The sequence below is a fragment of the Oryzias latipes genome, chromosome 14 (assembly GCF_002234675.1).
Source record: "Oryzias latipes chromosome 14, ASM223467v1".
In the NCBI taxonomy this organism is placed as follows: Eukaryota; Metazoa; Chordata; class Actinopteri; order Beloniformes; family Adrianichthyidae; genus Oryzias; species Oryzias latipes.
Window position 1 is genome coordinate 9,316,274 of NC_019872.2, and position 19,804 is coordinate 9,336,077.

Sequence of the window (19,804 nt, forward strand, 5' to 3'; positions counted from 1 at the left end):
ACTCGAAGATAATGAGGTTCATCTTTAATATTTGATGCAGTATTGAGAATCTTCTCATACACCTCTGGAGAGTCCTACCCCTCCTAAGAGTAAATTTATGCCAGTTTGAGAATGTTGTTCCACTGGCAGTGTGTTTTTAAGTTAAAAAAGTATGCAAAAAGAAATCCTCCAAAGACCATTAAGCTTCTTTTTCTAGATGCTCACATATTTAGTTGGCGTACTTGCAAAATTATCACATAGTCCATAAATAAATAACTGGCAAGTTTAGGTAGTAACAATAAAATAGAGACTAAAAAACGTTAAGTCAATTTATGGAAATATTAAAACGGCCCAATGAGGTGTAAAAAGACCCTAGAGTCCTATTTTGATGATGCATGCAGACAATGAAAAGGTATTAATGCAAGAAGCATATTGAAGTGTCCACAGTCAGTCCTTCAGATGATAATGAGGTAAAACATGGTGATCATCTACTCAAGCAAAAAATGGTCTCAAATAAACTCAATTTATTAAAAAAAAGTATTCAACCACTGTGTAAAAGGAAGTAACCTAAAGATATAACCAGGAGCAGAACTACTGAATTTCTTCTAAGAAAGTCCTGTTGTTTAAAAAGAAAATGTTTGGAAAAACAAATGTTTTTTATCAGTAAAATTTTAGCACTTGTCAATTTATCGTTTCTTTAGATCAATAGACCTCTCTTTTAAAAAAAAGAAAGAAGTTATTTGTATGTTTTTTCCTTTTTATTAGTATTTTTTTCACAGCACAAGCATGACCTACCAAATTGTCGGCTTAGAGATAGTGGCTCTGAGGGAGAGACAGAGCTGAAGATTTTGAGGTTCTCTTTGGGAGTAGCGAAGATGGATCAGGAATGAATCCATCAAAGGGGAAGCTCATGTTAGATGTTTGGGCGATAAATGCAAGAAACATGGTGGTTTGGTTGGAGGAGGAACGGGGATGATGTTGGTAATAAGATGCTGAGCTAGAAGCTACCAGGAAAGAGGCCTTGAGTAGAACAGAAGAAAAGGCTTATGGATGTTGTGAAGGAGGACCTGAGGGTTGGTGAGAGTGAGGAGGATGCAGATGATAAGGTTAGATGGAGGCGGATGATCCTCAGTGGCGACCCCTCAAGGGAACAGCTGAAACACAAAAATAGAAACATGTCAGGGTGGAACAAATACATACCAGACCTAAATCCCCTAATTATAAATATATATGTGCACAATGTACCCAAAACACAGTACTTTTTTTTTATTTCAAGTTTCGCGTAATCTACAGAAATTGGACAAGCGCAGGTTTATACACAGGTGCACATTGCAACACAAAGCACCTATTTACTATTAAATGTTTGACTTTTGACTGCACACCTGCTGTGTGTTGGTCGATGAAAGACCTGTTTTCATTTTTTATTGCATCTGCTGGTGAAGAGTCAAAGGGCTGCTGTTTGGGAAAAACCCTTTGGGATATGTGTGATGTGACAACAATCATAGAACCTGTGGAAAATGACTAAACTGACATGTGACACTGCGCCAAAGGAGACTTCACTGCAGAGAGATGAAGCCACAGGTGTTGTCACTAGTTGGTGCTCTTCCAAGTAAAATGAACCAATTTAATGATGAACAAACATTTAATTTGGAGAATGCAACAACATTGTAATAAAGCTTATAAAAGCTATGTAGAAATACAGGAGGAGTGCATATTGTTTACAACGAGCTTGCAACAAGACAAAGAACTGTGAATGTTTGCCTGAATGTCCTGTTCTTAATGTGTCTGAGCCTAAACAGTTATGTAAATGTCATATTGAGTGGGAGAATAAAACTACATTTTTCTGGTTCAAGCATGCCTTTAGTTTGTTCTCTTACAGTAATTTATGTATCCCAAAATGTGTCTCAAACATCAAGCTTTTTTTCCTATCCCACCACAACAAAGTTGTTTTTCTCCATGAATATTTTACACATATTATTGCTTAGTCTCATGTTAAAATAATTATGAGTGTACAGTAACATTTCCCTTTGTCAATATTCATGGCATTTCCATCTGCCTGGAGCGCTGTGGTAGAAAATTTAGCAACACTTGCATCCTGATTTGATGACACAAGGGCATGCACATATTCACGTGTTGTCCTTCTCAGCGAGTGCTGTGATTATGCTTATGCTCCACCGCTGCTGTCCATTCCCATCTGACATCAAGTTTGACCCACAAGAGTCTGCCCGCATTTATGTCTGCGTGAGTTCCTGTTGTACATTACTGTGATGTACATCGAGAAGAGTCATGGTTCACAAAGGGAGCTTGACGTTTAGTATGAATGAGTCACATCACTGCTGGTTCCTGTCCGTCACTATTAGCTTCTTCTAGCCACTCCACATTTGAGTTTTCATTTGGTTCTCATTGTCCTACATCAATCTTTGTTTTGTTTTTCTGTTCCTCTTGCTTTACTTCTTTCATTTTCATTGTGCAGAATGCTGTCTGGGATGTCAGAGATTATTTGTCTAGTGTAGCCTATGTACACAACAGTTTGGACACATCTTCCCATTCATTTGAATGAGAAGGTGTGTCCAAACTTTTGGTCTGTACTGTATATCGTCTGGTCAAAACTACAATATTAAACATTAAGGACTAGGTGAATGCATCAATTCCCCCATAATTAAATAAGGCAACAAAGGTCAGTAAAAAGAATCCATCCATCTATCAATTTGCAATACACACTTTGTTCTTTTCAGGGTCACAGGGGGACTAGCCAATTCCATCCGTCACTAAGAGAGTCATGCTACCACCTTGACAGGCTGTCACTGCATCACAGATCTATACACGAAGGAAAGGAAGAACGATACGTTGCATTGAAAGAAGACATTTCATTTACTTTCTAGATAGATGGAATCGTCCGTGAATTGCTCAGGCTGCCGTAAATACAACAGTTTCAAATTTTTAGTACAGGATTAATAAAAAAATGGGCTCGTTAGATATCGTTAGTGACATTTACATTGTTGCTAGATTGAAAAAGGGTGCTTTTCTTTGCTGCATATTTAAAAAAAGCTGCATAAAGTTGAAAAGTATTAAAGTCAGCCTGGATGGACTATGAAAACAAAGGTTCTCTTTATGAATGAATGAATAACATTGTTGTCATTGCACATTATACAATGAAATTGAGTGCAGTGCAGTCCGGCGCATTTGTAATTAAAATCGAATGCAATAAATAAATCAGACGCAGACATTCACATGTCCAGCAGATTCATAGCTCCTAATATTGAGCATACAAGTAAAAGAATTGAATTAAAAAGGCACTCAAAATCTGGCAGAATTTAAAACTGTGATGGCTCTTGGTTAAAAAAAGGTTTTAGTCCATTTGTTCTAGATTTAATTGTTCTGTGTCTTCTACCTGAAGGCAGCAGTGTAAACAAAAAATGTCTGGGGTGGGATGAATCCCGTAAAATGTTTTCGGCTTTTCTGAGGCAGCGGGAACAGGTCTTTCAGAGATGGGAAAGGGCAACCGATCTTCTGGGCTGTAAAGGTGACCCTCTGGAGCGCTTTCTTGTCTGCCACAATGCAAAACCAGGTACAAACAACAGTATGTTAAAATGCTTTCAATGGAGCAGCGGGAGAAGGACATCAGCAGTTGTCCACCTTCTTACTTTGTTCACACCCTGTAAAGCCCGGCTACGGTGGCCGTTTCGGTCCAGTTGTTTCCCTCCGAACATTGAAACTGAAGAAACAGAGTGAACTGAAGCTCAGTCAGATTGGAAACAAACCTAGACCACCTCGAAAGATGGTTCCGAGAGCGGTTCCTGGTAACGAAGCAGGGTCCACTTGGGTATATTCAGACTGAAAATTTGTTCTGGATTATCGGGGGAAACGAACTCTGGTTCACTTTAGGTGAACCAAATGTGCCCAATCTGAATACACCTTTAGATCACTAACCATATGACATCAATTGTAAAATACTGTCTAATGCTTAGAAACCAGCACTAAAATATAAGAGATCTGCAAACCAAACTGGTGTTTTCAAGTCAAATCAAGGATGGAAATTTAAAATATTCATATAACCCTATGTGATGGACTACCATTTTTCTACAAAATGTTTTAGAGCACCAATGTAGAAGCTTGTAAACCCTTCTTTTCTATTCTTTTTTCTATTGGTTACACCAATAAAAAAGTACAAGCAGCCTGCTGCTGCAAGCACATTGTGAAGGCAGGGCAGGTGGGTCAGGAGGGGCGTACAGCTGTTCCCTGGGGCACACTCTCCGTTTTGAGCAACATCTGGCTTGTAGGAACTGTTTGCAAGTTTGACTTACCATTCAAGCCTGAACTGGGAAAATGTGTAAAGCCACGCGAAAGTGTGTTAATCATGTCCACAGGGGAGCACAATCCCCGTGTTGCTGTCTGTGCCACTGCATGTAGGTGGATATTCTGGATCGTGCTGGTACCTTACATACACAGTTCAGTGCATAACGCAAACGATAATTACTGAAATGCTTATTGTAGCATATTTTCTTCAAGCACAACTAAGCCATTCTTAATGAATGAAGTCATACATTAAGAATGTGTTTGCATTACTCTTCCACTGTAGGTTTAATTTTTGACACTTTCAAGATGACCTAACCAGTGAACTATTAAATCTGTATGACGTAATATTTTAGGTAAATTTACATGTAAACTTATAATGCAATCAGCAAGGTGCCATAGCAAGACAAACCCAAACAAATCCAAAACAAAGAAACATCAATTGAGACAACAAAGCTCTTTATTTGTTAAATCACCACTATTTTGTTTTTTTAATTTAATTTTAACCCACTTGTTGTCCGTGCACGGTTCCTTTGAATTATTTTACCTGACCCCACATGTCTTGGTTATCCTGAGACTTCCAGTATTTCTTGGGACACATCGTTGCAACTACTGGGTCTTTAAATTGGTGCGGCAAAGCTCTGAATGATGTGCGTTTTTGAGACCTCAGCAGGAAATCCTTGCTGCAGTCAGTCACCTGCCATGCTTTAACAATGATCCGTCAAGGTTGACCATGAATCGTACTTGCCAACTTTTCTGTTTTCTCCTGCTTTACTCTGTGATGCTTTCAATCCCATTGTAGTGCTGTCACAGTGCAGAGATAAAGACAGAAGTAAATGATTGGATCAATTTTTGTGAAAGATTTTGTTTGTTTTTTTACTTAAAAGCCTAATCCTTAAGGAACATTAATCCATATTCTTTCCATGAACTAATCTCAATGTCTTTTCCTAAACACAGTTGTCAGCGAATGATTTGCATCATCTACTCATTTTTTGCTTTTGTCATTTTGTGGTCTTTGATGTTGGCACCTAATAAAAGTGTCATTTAAGAAAAAGATTGATTAATCTTCTTTGTTAAGGATTTATATTTATTGCATTAATCCTAACTTTAGGTTTTTAAATTTAATTAAATTTAAGGTTTGTTTGTTACTCTTCCCTCACAGCATGTGGCATGACGAGGTTTCTTTTTTCCTCCTGCTTTGATTTCTCTTTCTGGTTATGAGGTAAAAAGCATGCTGCGTTTAATCCTAATATGACCACCTGGAAAATGTAAGATCATCTTTAATACCTCAACATTAACATTCGTGAAGCACACTTTGGCACTGAGGAAGAGCTGATCTCTACACAACATGGTTCATTTAACATGAAGACGGTCTTGCAACCCTGAAATAATGCATTTGCTCTTTGATACCATCAGTCAGTTGTTAGTATTGACGTTTGTCTTTATCTGATGACTTTGATAATGGAAAGCCAGTGTTGAAGGAAAGCTATGGAGTTGGAAACTTGTATTTAGAAATCGACAATTGTTATATAATGATGTGGCGAACATAACACCCACTGTTCACTCTTTTCTAACCTTTAGTTTGAAGCTTGTGTGGCTTTGAATTATAGTAAGTGTCGCTGACACTGATATGTGTCACCAACTCTAAAAAAGATAAAACAACAAAAAAAGATTTCATCAAGTATCAAGTATCATACTTTGGGTTGTATGCATCTTGTTCGTCGTAAACTGCCACAGAACAGATGCAGTTTGATTTACCTCCAGTCACGTTCAGCTTAAAAGACACAGAAAAAGGCTAAGATGTTACGACATGATAGCAAACATAAGAGATGATGACATTTTACATTAGAAACGCCTATTGTAAATAGTTTTTTGACCAGAATATATTATAGATTCATACATTAATGCTGTTTTTAATTAGAAAACATCACTTCTTTCACAGGTCTGTTAGAAATTGAGCTCCAACACACACAAAAAACAACTCTTTGTTCAGCGTCTTTTGATCCATGAGTTAATTAATAACTATCAATTAATATGTGAATGGTATCAATTTTTTATAGTGCTCCACCCTTGACAAATGCAGATTGCAAAACAAGCCCCCAAAATATCCCTGTTCCACTATTGAGGGGCATCTGAAGTGAAAACATTTATTGAACCCAAAGAAGACATCAACGATTATGAATAGAAGTTTCAACCTTGAAATTGTCCATCTGAAAGAACTGTGTCCTTGTGTCTTCTTTGAAAACATCTGAAAATAAATGTTTTTTTTTGTTTGTTTGTCTTAGAAAGTCACAAATGGAAACATTTCTGAACAAATCCACATCATTAGTTAAAAAAAAAAGCTATTAGTAAGAGGTAATCCATTAAAAATTTGCCTCAGAATTGTATGACCAAACTTGGTCATATTTGGGACTACAGTATAGCCCTAAACTTTAAAAACAAGAATAGTAAAAAATAACTTCTTTACATCCTGCAAACTGACATTACACATCAATGTTGCTTTTTCTGCTTCTTTCCGCTTATCACATCTGTAGAGTAGGTGTTAATTATTTCTCGGCATATTGTAAAAGGACATTTATTTCTGTTCCCTGAGCGAACGCCCACCAATTATCAAGCTGGAGTTTATACAGTGAAATATGATTTTCAAAGAACCACAAATCCATATATTTGCTATACGATTGCAAGCTTAAGTGCACCAGAATGTTAAACAGTCTGACATAACAAAAGAGCATTGTTAGCTTTGAAATCATGCATGCGTGAACATTATGCTTTTTGTGGATGTCTGAGCAGTTGCCAGGAACATAAACATTATCGTATGAATAATCTGCACTGAGCCACGTCTGAGTCTCTGCTCAAAGTGGAAAAATTGGCAGAAATTTCATGACACAAAATGCCTAGAATTTAATTTTTTGACTGGCACTAACAGTCAACTGCCATCTTATTTATTCAGCCCCATCAGTTAACTAGATTGTTGCAGAGACACAGAAGGCTGCAGATATGCTCAAATTCACACCAATAACTGCTCTTACTGTCTGTGTAATGAGTCTATACTTCAAAACTGTGTGCAACAATTTGTGTTTCACAATCTAAATGAATGTCATTTCAGTGAAAAAATAAAACTGTCTGAAACTTTAATTTGCTATCAAATGGGCAAATTAAAGGAAAATGACTCAATGTGGTGCAACGTTTGAAATGATATGACTGATTTTCTGAGTTTGCCCGTGAAATTCTGCGTCTCAACATACGTCCACATTTTTCAAAACTATTCTGATTGATTATTTCTATATCTTTGATATGCATTAAAGTCCCACTCCGATCATCTTTTTATGTATTTATAACCTGTTTCTAGGGGTCTTTTAATTATGATCATGCCATTTTTAGCCCAAAAAAGAAAAATCTGTTTTGTTTCCTTAGACATAGTTTCTGCAGAGCGGCATGAGTTAATCAGAAATTTGCCTGAGTTGTGGGCGAGCTGTAAGACAGCACACATTTCCCATAATCTCACGTTTACACTTTCTCCTGCTAGCATATACCCCTCTCACAACTCCTACCTAGCATTACCACTACAATAAAAAGCGAGCGCTATTGGAGCTATCCAGCCGTACAGTTTTGAGTCAGATGTCAGCTCAGACAAGGAACAAAGACATAAATGGATCTATTTGTCTAGAAGTGGATGCATCTGAGTGTAGCGGAGAGGGAGCTTGTTGCCCGCCGATTTTAGCATGAGGGTCTTAGCTACAGTCTTTTTCCAACAACATTTGATTCACCACAATTTGAATAAAAATAAACAGTTTTAATCCTAATATTCTTTAAATATCCTGAGACAAATGCTACAAGGACATGTTAAAAACACCTAAAATAGGGTTTTCATTGAAGTGGGTCTTTCAACAGTCCTTGAGAGTCACGGCTGAGGTCGTAATTGCATTGTATCCGCATTAGGATAAAAGTGAAATGTGCTTTATATGAATTATTGTTTTTAACACCGGTAGTTTATTGGAAATATCAGTTTGTCCTTGTCAACCTCTGTTTTTTTTGTCCTCCGTGCTATAGCTGCATGTCAAGTAGTTAATCGATAGCTTCCTGCGGCTTTGTTCGCTCCTACGCTAGATAATGGCTAGAGATGTCAGTCCGCTGAGCACACCTCATTAACCACTGCTTGCAGAATTTTGGGTTTTCTAGTGCGGGCCGGCCTCCAGTCAACACTAAGATAAAATGCACCTGACATTCACGGCAATGCCACAAATATTTCAGCCTTTCAGATTCTGCGTGGATGACAGCATCTCCATCACCGTCATTCACTTGAAGCTAATATAACCTTCCTTTGGTGTTTCTGTGGACCAAGTGTTTGTGCTTTAGGGATCATTATCAGTCAGGAAGAATGGGACCCTCCTTTCCATAGTTTGTGTTTGGATGTCTAATCACACAGCTAGAAATGTGATCATGTAGCTTTTGGTTTCACTTGCATATGTGGGTGTCTAAATAAAAAAATGTTTCAAAAAAAGCACGGGAGAAAAGGGAATAGAGAAATGGGCAGCAAGAGTCTAGAAGCTTACGCTGATGGTTATCTGAATCATAAAGGATGGGGAAGCTCAGAGAAAACTGAGTTCTGTCAGCAGTTCTGCCTAAGTGCGCTTTGGTGTGTGTTTTAGAAAGAGATCAAGACCTCCTTGTATTATTATTCAAAACAGACATGTATGTTGTTTCTTCAATGGACCGCGAGGGGAGCAAACATCACCTCACGAGCCCCACTGGGTCATTGTGAACTCCACAGTGGGAGTCTTTGAAAAGATGATCTATTAAAAATCTGAACATTTAAACATCAAGGAAAATGTGGAGCGGTTCATGTTCTCAGCTTTGAATGTAAATTAGAAAATTTGCAGTGCTCGGTGGAATAAATGGTTTGTTTACCCCCACATTTACAGACCTAAAAAGTCATGAAACATGGACTGACAGGAAATGTGACGGCTCTTTAGGAAGAATGAAGAGATGATGGAAACAGCCAATTAAGAGGAAGATACACAACTGGAGATTATAATTATATAGGTTTGTTGCTGTTTTTTGAGAAGAATAAGTAATTTCAGTGCTACAAGGAATACAGATAAGGTCTTGTGTGTTTATAGCTGATAAATTTTTCATCCATTCTCTAACGCTTTTCCTTTCTCATTTTTTATTTGTTCCACTTTCATTGGACAAGCTGTTTAAGCAGAGTTTTTTCATTGGTCTAGAAGCTCACACTACATGACCAGACACTCTGTCTTACATAGTAACAAGGTTGCAATGTTTCTATTTAAACCTTTTATAACTAACATAGACTCATGTCTCCAAAATACAGGTGAGTGTAAGGATGTTTTTCAGACTTCTCACATCAAAACTCTTATCAAATCTAAATAGTTCTGCCCCATTTTACAAACTAATAAACTAGAAAATAAAAAATACAGTTAGATGATAACTTTGTAATCCCATTTTGTTTTCTTGGTGAAAAAGTATTCTCTGACAAATACAACATTATGTCACAGCTATGTGTGGATTTTTGGAACTTGAAATGAAAAAAGAGTGGAAATCACAAGATATGTGCACAATTTGGCATTTAATTATCACATGATCACATCCCCCTTTTGCACCAAAACCCACAGGTGCTGCATCTACACATGAATATATTAGTACTGGGTTACACAGAGGTTTTTCAGGACCAGAGGAAATGCTAATCTACAGTTTACTTTGAATATGAGAGGCACAAAAGGAAAGAAGAATGCCACAATAAGCCAACAGTCCAAATTCAACCCTATGTAGGATCTGAATAGGATTACCACAAAAAGAAGTAGGACAAGACGTGATACTTAGTGGCCCATTTAGGTGTGCTCGTGGCACAGGTTGGAAACCAAAAAAAACAAAAGCAAGTCCTTTTAACCCTTGTGCTATCCTAGGCACTTAACATTGGGAGTTGGGTCATCTAGACCCACTAGACAGTGCTCTGAACCTTTTTTCTTCAATGATTTGTGATCTTCACTGGTGTCCATAGATTACTTGAAATCTTTCCACCTTTATCCACCTTTGTCATGGTAGGAATACCACGTCAAAGTAAGGGTGGGGTCATCTAAGATAACACAAGGGTTAAGAAACTGGTTAAAGTCATGGAGAGCTCTAAATAGATATAGACATATAGTCCTGCAGAGTGATGTAGGCTTTAATGGCAGTAGGCCTGCACAATATACCGCAAATTTATCGTTATCGCAACATCAAGCTGTGCAATATGCATACCGCAAAAGATGTCAAAAATCGCAATAAATGGTTACCTTAAATGTGCTAAAACAAACTCATGACAGCTTGAAATATTGAACAAATTAAATAAATCCCTTTATGCATTTAACCAATCGGAAGGGACCCGTTTACGTTGTTGATCAATCAGATGAGCCCTTTTATGTTTGACGTTTGCCTCCTACGTCGACGAGGGTCATTTGGAGTATAATTTTTAAACTTTTGCAGTGAAATGGAAATTATGTTTTTGGTTGTTTTGCTGTTTGTTTATATACCGCAAATTATATCGTTATCGCAATATTAATCACCAATATCGCATATCGCAAGTTTTCCTCATATCGTGCAGCCCTAAATGGCAGAAAGGAGCAGGCATGACTTTCAACTCAATATGTTTTTTCCTACTGGGTCCATGTTGATCTGATCCTTATGTCCTGAAATGGGTGAGAATAGAGGACTAGACAGAAACTGATACAAGTGGATGAATAAACTCATTAAATTAAAGCTTGGAGTAAAGCCACTGTTCTTCCACGTTGAGAGGAACCCGTTGTGGTGGCTCAGGCATCTGATCTAGATGCCTCCTGGATGCCTCCCTGGGGAGGCGTTTAGTCCCACTAGGTGGAGGCCCACGGAAAAGACCCAGGACATGCTGGAGAGATTACATCTCTTGGCTTGCCTGGGAACCCCTCAGAATCCCCTTAAGAGGAGCTGGAGGAAGTGGCAGAGGAGATGAAACTCCTTCTGTTTTTGCTTAGACTGCTGCCCTGCAACCCGGTCCCAGATGAGCAGAAGAAAATGTCTGGATGGAATAAACTAAAATATGACTTACAAATATAAGAAACCCAACAACTAAACTAAAAGCTTAAGATGATTGAACTTAAATTTCACATAACAAAAAGGTGTCTGATCTAATGCGGAACAACTGAAAAGACGGCTTTAAGCACGCCACTGATAACACAAACTATAACTTAATATCAAAAGACCAATAACTTAACTCAAATCATCATAATATACCAGGCTTTTGTTGAAATATTTCTTACTTTATATATATGTAATGCTCTCTGTTCTCTCTCTCTGTTTGTCTCCTCATCCTCCACAATCAACCCTTGTTCCCCCGTACATATGGTCTCTGTGCTTCAGTTTGTAGTGGTTTATCTGGTCACTCCAGCCTTTGTTCATGTCCGAGTCAAGGCAAGCCCTTTCTACTAATCAGGTTTTCATTCATTTATACGTCTAAGCCTTTGTTGTCAACCCAGCTTTTGCGTCTGACCAAACCTCCAGATCTAATTTCTAGTTTATTTTTTTCTTAATCAAAAATCTACAAATAAGACAGACATGTCTACTTACATCCATCTGCTTTCACTCTACTAACTCTTCCAATTCACTTTTCAGTGCTGTGTCACTGCTTAGGTAATCAAATTCCACCTTTGCTCAGTGTAAATAACTTGTTATCCATTCATCCATCTATCCATCCATCCATTTTCTGAACCCTTTCAGGGTCACAGGGCTGCTGGAGTTTGTCCCGGCTGTTGTTGGACAAAGGCAGGGTACATCCTGGGCAGGCCGCCACTCTGTCACAGGGCCACACATTCACAATCACAATCACTCACACCTATGGCCAATTTTGAATCATCAGTTAACCTACGAAGCATGTTTTTGGACTGTAGGAGAAAGTTGGAGTTCTTGAAGAAAACTGGGAAACTCCACACAGAAAGGACCTAGCCAGGATTTGAACCAGGACCTCCTCGCTGTGAGGCCAGAGTGCTAACCACTACACCAGTATAACTTGTTGTTTTTTAACATATCTCTAACAACCAAATTTGATTTTCATTAAAAATGGAAATCAAGTAATTATTTAAAAAAATCGAATAACAAACTTGTTAATCCAAATTGAATCCGTTAATTTGATAGTGAGTCCTATTATTTACCGGTATTTTTTTTTATTTTTTTTTTATTATATAAAAAATCTTTAAATAGAAGGGATTTTTCAGTCTTTCTCCCCTAAGCTTTTTTCCTGCACACCTACAATAAGTAAGATTTAGCATTAAATCTACTAAAACCACTTTACTCACCTATAAACCCTTTTAATGACGATTATTGGCTTTTTTTTCCTGCAACATTGCAGTTCTCCGAATTTCAATGTTTATCACTTAACTATGCAGTTTTTCAATGTACCAAACTGGCTCTGAGTAGTTTGACAGCTAAAAAAATGTCTGGTTTCTAATTTCAGTCAAATTTACTGAGTTTTAATTTCAAAGGGCACACATTTGGTGTTAATTTAGCAGAATTTAGCTAAAGTAGCAAACACGGCACTAAACAGATGAAAAGGGAATAGGAGCCAGAGCAAATACAACTCAGTTTTGTTGGACTCTGTAATGAATGTTTGATCCTGAAATATGAAATGAAGGGATGGGATGCATGTGATTTATGCATTTGAAGATCAAAATGGTTCACAGTGGACCCAGTAGATGGGAGAGGAATGTATGAATTTAAAGTCATTTGTTGTTTTTGCTTCGTGGTAGTTAGTGTGTCTGATTTTTTTTCTTATCATTTTCCTGCAGAGTGGTGTGAGACTCAGCGGAGCATGCTCGACTTACTCTTTCATGAGAAAGCCAACTAACAAACGTCCTCAAAGCTGTCCTGTTGCTGCACATCATATTAACTTATATAATCTGCCACTCTCTGCCCGGTACATTAAACACTCCAATTGCGTTGGACTAGATTCCCAGGTTGCTTTGGCATATAGATTAAAGATCTCAGAAGAAAGACAAGAGACATCAGAGAGAGGTGGCAAAAGATAAAGGGAGTGATTGAAAAGGAGGGTATGCACAGATGGGTTCTGAGTGAGAAAAAAAAAAAGACGTGACTTCGATTTCCATGACACAGGAGGCTGGGGGAAGGGGTGGAGGAAACAGAGTAAAGGACTATGTCAGGAAGAGATTATTATTTCATCAAAATTATGAAGGCTTGCAACACAGATAGTTGATCTGGGAAGAGGGAGAGAAAGAACAATAATGTTTTGCCAGTGGTTTATCATTTAAACCCTATTGCCTTAGCTATTAGAGAAAAAACTTGACAATAAAATGAGGCATTTAAAGTTTACTGACAATTTGTGCTGTTAACCATTCTCCGTTTTTTAAATTCATACCTTTACCCCAGTGTTTTTCAACAAATATGAAACAAAATATAAACCTATTACCATTTATTATCATAATCTGAACATCCACATTTAGAGTTAATGTTTAGCTGGCTATATGGTGATCTAAAAAAATGTATAATTTTTCAAAAAATGTCTGGAAAAAGGATAATAGTTAGGGGAAAAACGGCTTAAAGCATTCAAAACTTCTCTAAAGCTCAATGACCTCTTATATGTGAGATGAGCCTGTTTCCCAATGTTCATCTTCATCGGTCAAAGGGCTGGGAGGTGTGAGGGGGTTGTGTGTCTGGAAAAAAGGGTGGGGTGTGGGGTGGCTCTATTTTTTAAATTATTTAGCTGTATTTATACCATTTATCTAGGTATGCAGCACTTTGTGTCACCAAGTATGAAAAGTGCCCAGCGACAGGCTGGGGGTGTACCCGACCTTCGCCCAGTATTAGTCAGGCTGGGCTACGGCAGCCCCGTCACCCCAAAAGGGATGCAGTGGGTTAAGAAAATGAATGGATGATTGATGGATTGTTACGTTCTATCTGTAAACAAGATTACGGCTGAGATAAATAAGTCAATAGATGTTGTTTCTTAAACAGTACATACATTTTTAACAAGCTATTATTCCAAAAAGTGTGGGAAAAAAGAAAAAAGTGGAAAGCTAAGCATTATCAGGTTGTTCATATAGCGAAGGCCGAACAATATTAGGAAGACTTACTGACAGAAATGTTCATATCCCCTTAAAGGCAGTTATAGTTTATGTTACATTGAGGCCAATATTATCATGTTTGGTGGCTGAAAAAGTGTAAACATGCTTTTAACGACACACTATTTTATGCAATTAAACCACATATTGATGCATAAAAGTGATCATTTATCGTTTTTTATTCTATATTTCCTGGCTTTAACACAACAATATGGTGGTTAACGAGGGTTTTACATAAACCACTAGAAACAAAGGAAGATGTTCCTGCTGATTTTTGGCGTTTTGTTTTTTTGACAAAAACAAGTTTTTTACATATAGCCAAACTTTGATGTCTTACATTTTATCTACAAAATATGAAATAACAAAGTAGGGATCAATCAGTTTCTGCATCCGTTTTAATTAAAAAAAACGTGCATAAAGTAGAAAAAGTTTTCATTCTTTGCCTTTAAGTGTCTTACTGTTGTTGGGTTTTTTTCATGCAAAATTTTCATTGCCAACATTCTAGTTTATGATAGCTTTTTCCCATTTAGCCTCAACCCACCAGTGCTTTTTTCTTCTTGTTTATTTTCATTCCTCCTCCATCTGTCTTTCCTCCCTCAACCATTTAGAAGGTGTACCGTGTTTTTGTCAGAGGATGGGAACATTTCGCCAATAGCCTCTATGCTGGAGTTCATCAGTGCAAGAGTGCAAGGACTCAGCCTGAAAGGTTGTGCGGGGGTTACTGCCACATTGGAACTATAATTACCTCAGCTGTCAGTCAAGCAGCAACGTGTCCACACATGCAAACACACACCGACACACACTTTTAGCAAATCCAGTTGCAATTTACAGTCTTATGATTTAGTAATAATAAGAATTTCTGTTAATATTGTTTTTCTGGAGGATATATATTTATATTTTCTTTAGTTCTGCTTTCCTAACACATTTTTGTAATAATATTTACAGTCTCGCTAAATGTATGGGTAGATAAGGGTCAAAAAGGTCAGATCTTCTGCTGTTGGTGTCTGTCATACTGAAGAAACTGTTAAAATAATAAAGGTTTGGATTATAATTCCACAGAACTGTTCTTAATGACTTCCCTGAAATAGCAGGAGGACTGTTACACCTAAAAAGAAAATATCCTTAAGACCAAGATGTGGCATTACGTTAGTGGAATGCAGAGTTTTACACATTTTTTGGATGTGCAACCTGTAAATGAAGGAACAGGCAATTAAAAAATCTAATTTCCTGACAGATTCAGAAAATACCCCATCAGTCCTCAGAAATGTTCCTATTATCCCAAGCCCTAAATTGTAAGAAATGTCATTTCAGCATCATTTAGCTTCAGAGAAAAACCCACACAAACATTTCTAGTTGCTCCTGCACACAAGTGAAATACAAACCAATTATTTTTTTTTATCATCCAGCAACAGCATCCAGCTAGGACAAGTGTCTCAAATGGCTGTTTACCTCTCACCACTGCATGCATGGGATTACACAGAAATACAGTTCATCTGACTGCACTTTGGTGTGCAACTTTTATTGCAGTGTACTGGACATCTTATGCTGTCATGCGTCAAAACCAGTTTACATCTGGATCTGGACGCCTGGAAGGGCTTCTGTTAGTAAGCGTGGTACAGTTGATAAAATAAGCCTGTTTGGAGTGCTGTTTGTTCAGCGTAAACTCAGGGAGAGCGGTGTTAAATATTTTAACTGATATCCTCAGAGGTATTTGCTGTACTGAGAACGAGAGAGACTATTGATGTGCGCAGCTAAAAGATGGATGAGGAGAAATGTAACCAAACTAAAATAGCAGCAAAAGTACGACGACAACAGCTTCAGATCTTTGTTTTTTTTTGTTTACTGAATGGTCACATTTCTATCACAGAGAGTGTGAGCTGGAAAAGCTCAGATGTTTTGGGCTCAGAGTGATGGAACACTAAATGTTCCCAGAGTGCCAAGCTGTTGACAACTCAAAAATCCCAGTAAAAGTAAGTAAATAAATGAATCACTTTAGCTATTTTTGATATTGTTAAAAAAACATGAGATGATACCATTCATGTAATTTGTTTGTTTCATCTGTGTTTACTCGTAGTATGCCTTTAGCTAGGAAGATGGCTTTTAAAGGTTTCTTTGTTCAGTTTTGGGAATTCTTTTTAAGGAATCAGCTTGTAAAAATAGTTTTCTTCACCTCTTGGCCTGCTTCTTTTTTCTCCCTGTAAAATCCAACAGACGTAGCCACACAGTAGATGCAGAAGCAACACAGATGCCCAGCTTTCACTTCTACTTCACCCCATGTTATAACAGGCTCAACACTCTGTTTTGATTCGTACAATAAACTTACCAATGAAACACCATGGGAGGTCCGAGCCTCACTGGGAGAGGCTCAGTAGGGAAGGAGTCTTAGAAGCTTATGGACGTGCAACACAGCTTTTGTAGACTAAACATCTTGGAGATGTTCTGGCTTTGGATAATCCTGCAGTGCGGACTCTGAGAATGAGCAAATATTTAATTGTAATTGGGAAAAAATAGAACATACCAGTGCAAAATGGCAGACGGTAAACATTACATACTTTTTTTTTATTTTTTTATTCACACATATATCAGCTTTAAGACATTGAAATAATTGCTAAATCTAGACTATTGATTCCACCTCTGTTGCCACACAAAGGATTATTGTCTTCAGTGGCCTGTATTTGTTCCAGTTATTGTTTTCGGGAACAGCCTTGCAGACTTCTACAATAGCAATAGTCTCAGTGGCTGTAGCACAACACAATGTCTGGTAGGTATAACTAATTTATTGAATAAATCTGACTGCACTGCTGGACTAGCAGGACAGAGCATTATTGAGCTTCTTGCTACTGCATAGAATAGTTTATTACTCCTTTTATTTTTATTTTTAAATAGAACATAATTCGTGTCCTTGTTGTTTTATAAGCTATAATGTGAAAGCCATATAGCATATTGTTGTAAAACGTATTAAAGCTGATAAAGTTCACACCAAAAAAAACGGAGATCAGTCAAGTTTTTCCCAGTTTTTAGGTTAAAGATCATGCTCAAAAGTGCTATTATTCAACTAAAAAGGGTCAGTAGTTAAATGCTCATGGTTCCAAGTTTGACTTTCTAAGCAGTATTCCATCAGCCTCTGAAAATGACTGTTTTAATTTGGCATGTGTGTTCCAGAGAACAACCTGACGAAATCTTAGACTCTAGTAACCCAAACAGTCCATTGGGGATGAGAAGGCTGTTTGGCTTGCAGCACGTTTGGTTGTCTGAAAAATTATCTAGATTGAATTCATTAGTGTTTCATAGGCAGTTAGAAGAAAGAGCACTACAACTTTTTGGACTTTTTGCATTTTTTTGATGAAGAGGAGGAACTGTTTGTTTTTCTTTTTGGTGTATATTTCCCTAAGAATATTTTCACCAGTCGCAGTCAGTGCAGTTTTTCACATATAAAAACAGGTGTAGAAGTTCTGTTTAATTATTTTGTTTTAGGAAGATGAGCTTTACAAACAGCCATAAAGTTGCTTTTTATTTAGAAAGTGTTTAACCTGGCCAGGACTCTGCTGAAAAAACTTGAATCAGTAATGGGTCACGACTGTTTAGAACAAAACATTTAAGAGAAATTCCTTCTGTAGAGGTATGATTACGGTATATTTTCCAAAAGTAGCCCCATTGTTTATTAAATGTGTTTTAGTATTGTACATATGACCACAAAACATAAAGCAATAACACTGGATTGAAATTTTAGGATGTAACAATATCAGTCCAGCTGCACGGTGGTATGATTACAGTAAGCATGAAAACAGGTGCGGTAGACGTCTACTGAACTCTCTTGCCAATGATGCCTCTAGTCTAACTTTTGCATTTAAATGCTTATCAGCACTACAAGTCCTGCAGAACACAAGACAATGAAATAAGCTCCAAACTCCTGCAAATACATATGTACATTATGACATGAGCTTGGGTACTATGCCATAAAGTACAGTGCTGGCATTTATTCAAAAACGAATTAGGATGACCTGACATTTAAAAAAGACTTGGGTTTATTCTTTCAACTACCGTAACCCTTTGACTAATTCCAGCTGATTCTAAATGTGAGAAAAGCAGCTACTATGTAACATTTTACAGTAGTGAGGTGGTTATGCAATCAAAGTAAATCCGCTGATTCTGTCGAAAAGAAAAGTGGCTTTTTACAGTTATGTACTTCTTTATGTTAGAATGTAAAGTGTGGCATATCGGTGCAAAGCCGATAAAAAGGCCGCTTTGCTTTGCATCAGAATCAACCTATTCACATTGGTCGTGTATACCTGGGGTGTCACCAGGCTTTGAGGGCCAGTGTCAAGTATGATTTCCAAGCAGCCTGCTATTGAAGCTCCGTTATGGCTAAATGGACCAGATCCAGGTAATCAGTAGCAGATAAGGTAGGATTTCTGTAAGAAAACAGCTGGAGGCCGGCCCATGAAACCTGGTGTATACGGTCAGAGTTACAGTATTTCAGAGAGCTGTGATATTTAGGAGTCTCTGGTGACATTACGTGTTTTGGGGCCAAAGGAGAGCGACTGCTACAGGAGACTGGTGTCATGAGACACTACAAGAAGAAGTATAGTCATATGTTTTCTTCTCCTATACTGGATAAAAATCAGATAATTAAATTAAAAAAGCTTTTCTTTTGTGTGTCTTTGCAAGGACACCATTTCAGTAGGATCCACCTCTGAACAGAAAGCTAATTATAAAATAGCTGGTGTGAAAGAAGTTGTTTGCTTGAAATTCTGTACTATAAGTCAAGCAGACAATCAGAAGAAACCTAGCTTGAATAAGGGTGGCACATCATGCCAACAACTAATGTTTGACAGAGAGGTGGAAAGGAAGATTATTAAAAAACAAAAATATACATTCTGAATACAAACAGACTTTTTAAATGTTGTTTTAAAGGTAAATTAAGTAGTGTCCTCAATGTGACCATTAAGGAGGCCAAAGACACATTTTAATAATTTTATGCCACTGACTCTAACTTTACGAATATATATCAAAATTACCAATAAAGTAACCAGCCCAATATTATTGAATATAAGTAAGCACGTTTTCCTTTTGCAAATTAATCTTAACCCATTTGTTCTTAGAGTTATATTCAATTTACTGAAAGTCAGGGCTAACAAAAAAGTTCACATGACACGGAGTCATTGAATGACTCTCTAGCCAATTTCAAATGCATAGCTTATTGCACACATAGTGGAAAGTAATGATTTGGTTTCCCAGGTGTCACTGCACAATGTTCACCAGAGCACAGCCAGGTCCTACTTATTTCACCTCTCATATTCATAGCCATACGGCATAAAAAAAAATAAAAATAAATCATGCCCCCATGTTTTACATAACCCATCCAGTAATCTCACTTTTATTGGTGAAGTACAGAGTAGAGAGCAATTCCAGGGCATTTGAAAAGACTG

At 37.5% G+C, this 19,804-nt stretch overlaps 1 protein-coding gene and 1 long non-coding RNA gene across 2 annotated transcripts in view; one reads left to right on the forward strand and one right to left on the reverse strand.

Moving 5' to 3' along the window:
• LOC101166652 (reticulon-4 receptor-like 1) overlaps positions 1-19,804 on the forward strand; it is a 104,504-nt gene that overhangs the window by 61,399 nt on the left and 23,301 nt on the right. The window lies entirely within an intron of this gene.
• Positions 722-5,902, reverse strand: LOC110016368. Its single transcript, XR_002291649.2, has 3 exons — positions 5,848-5,902; positions 2,701-2,796; positions 722-1,133 (listed from the first exon to the last, which is right to left on the reverse strand). It is a non-coding gene; the product is annotated as an uncharacterized LOC110016368 (long non-coding RNA).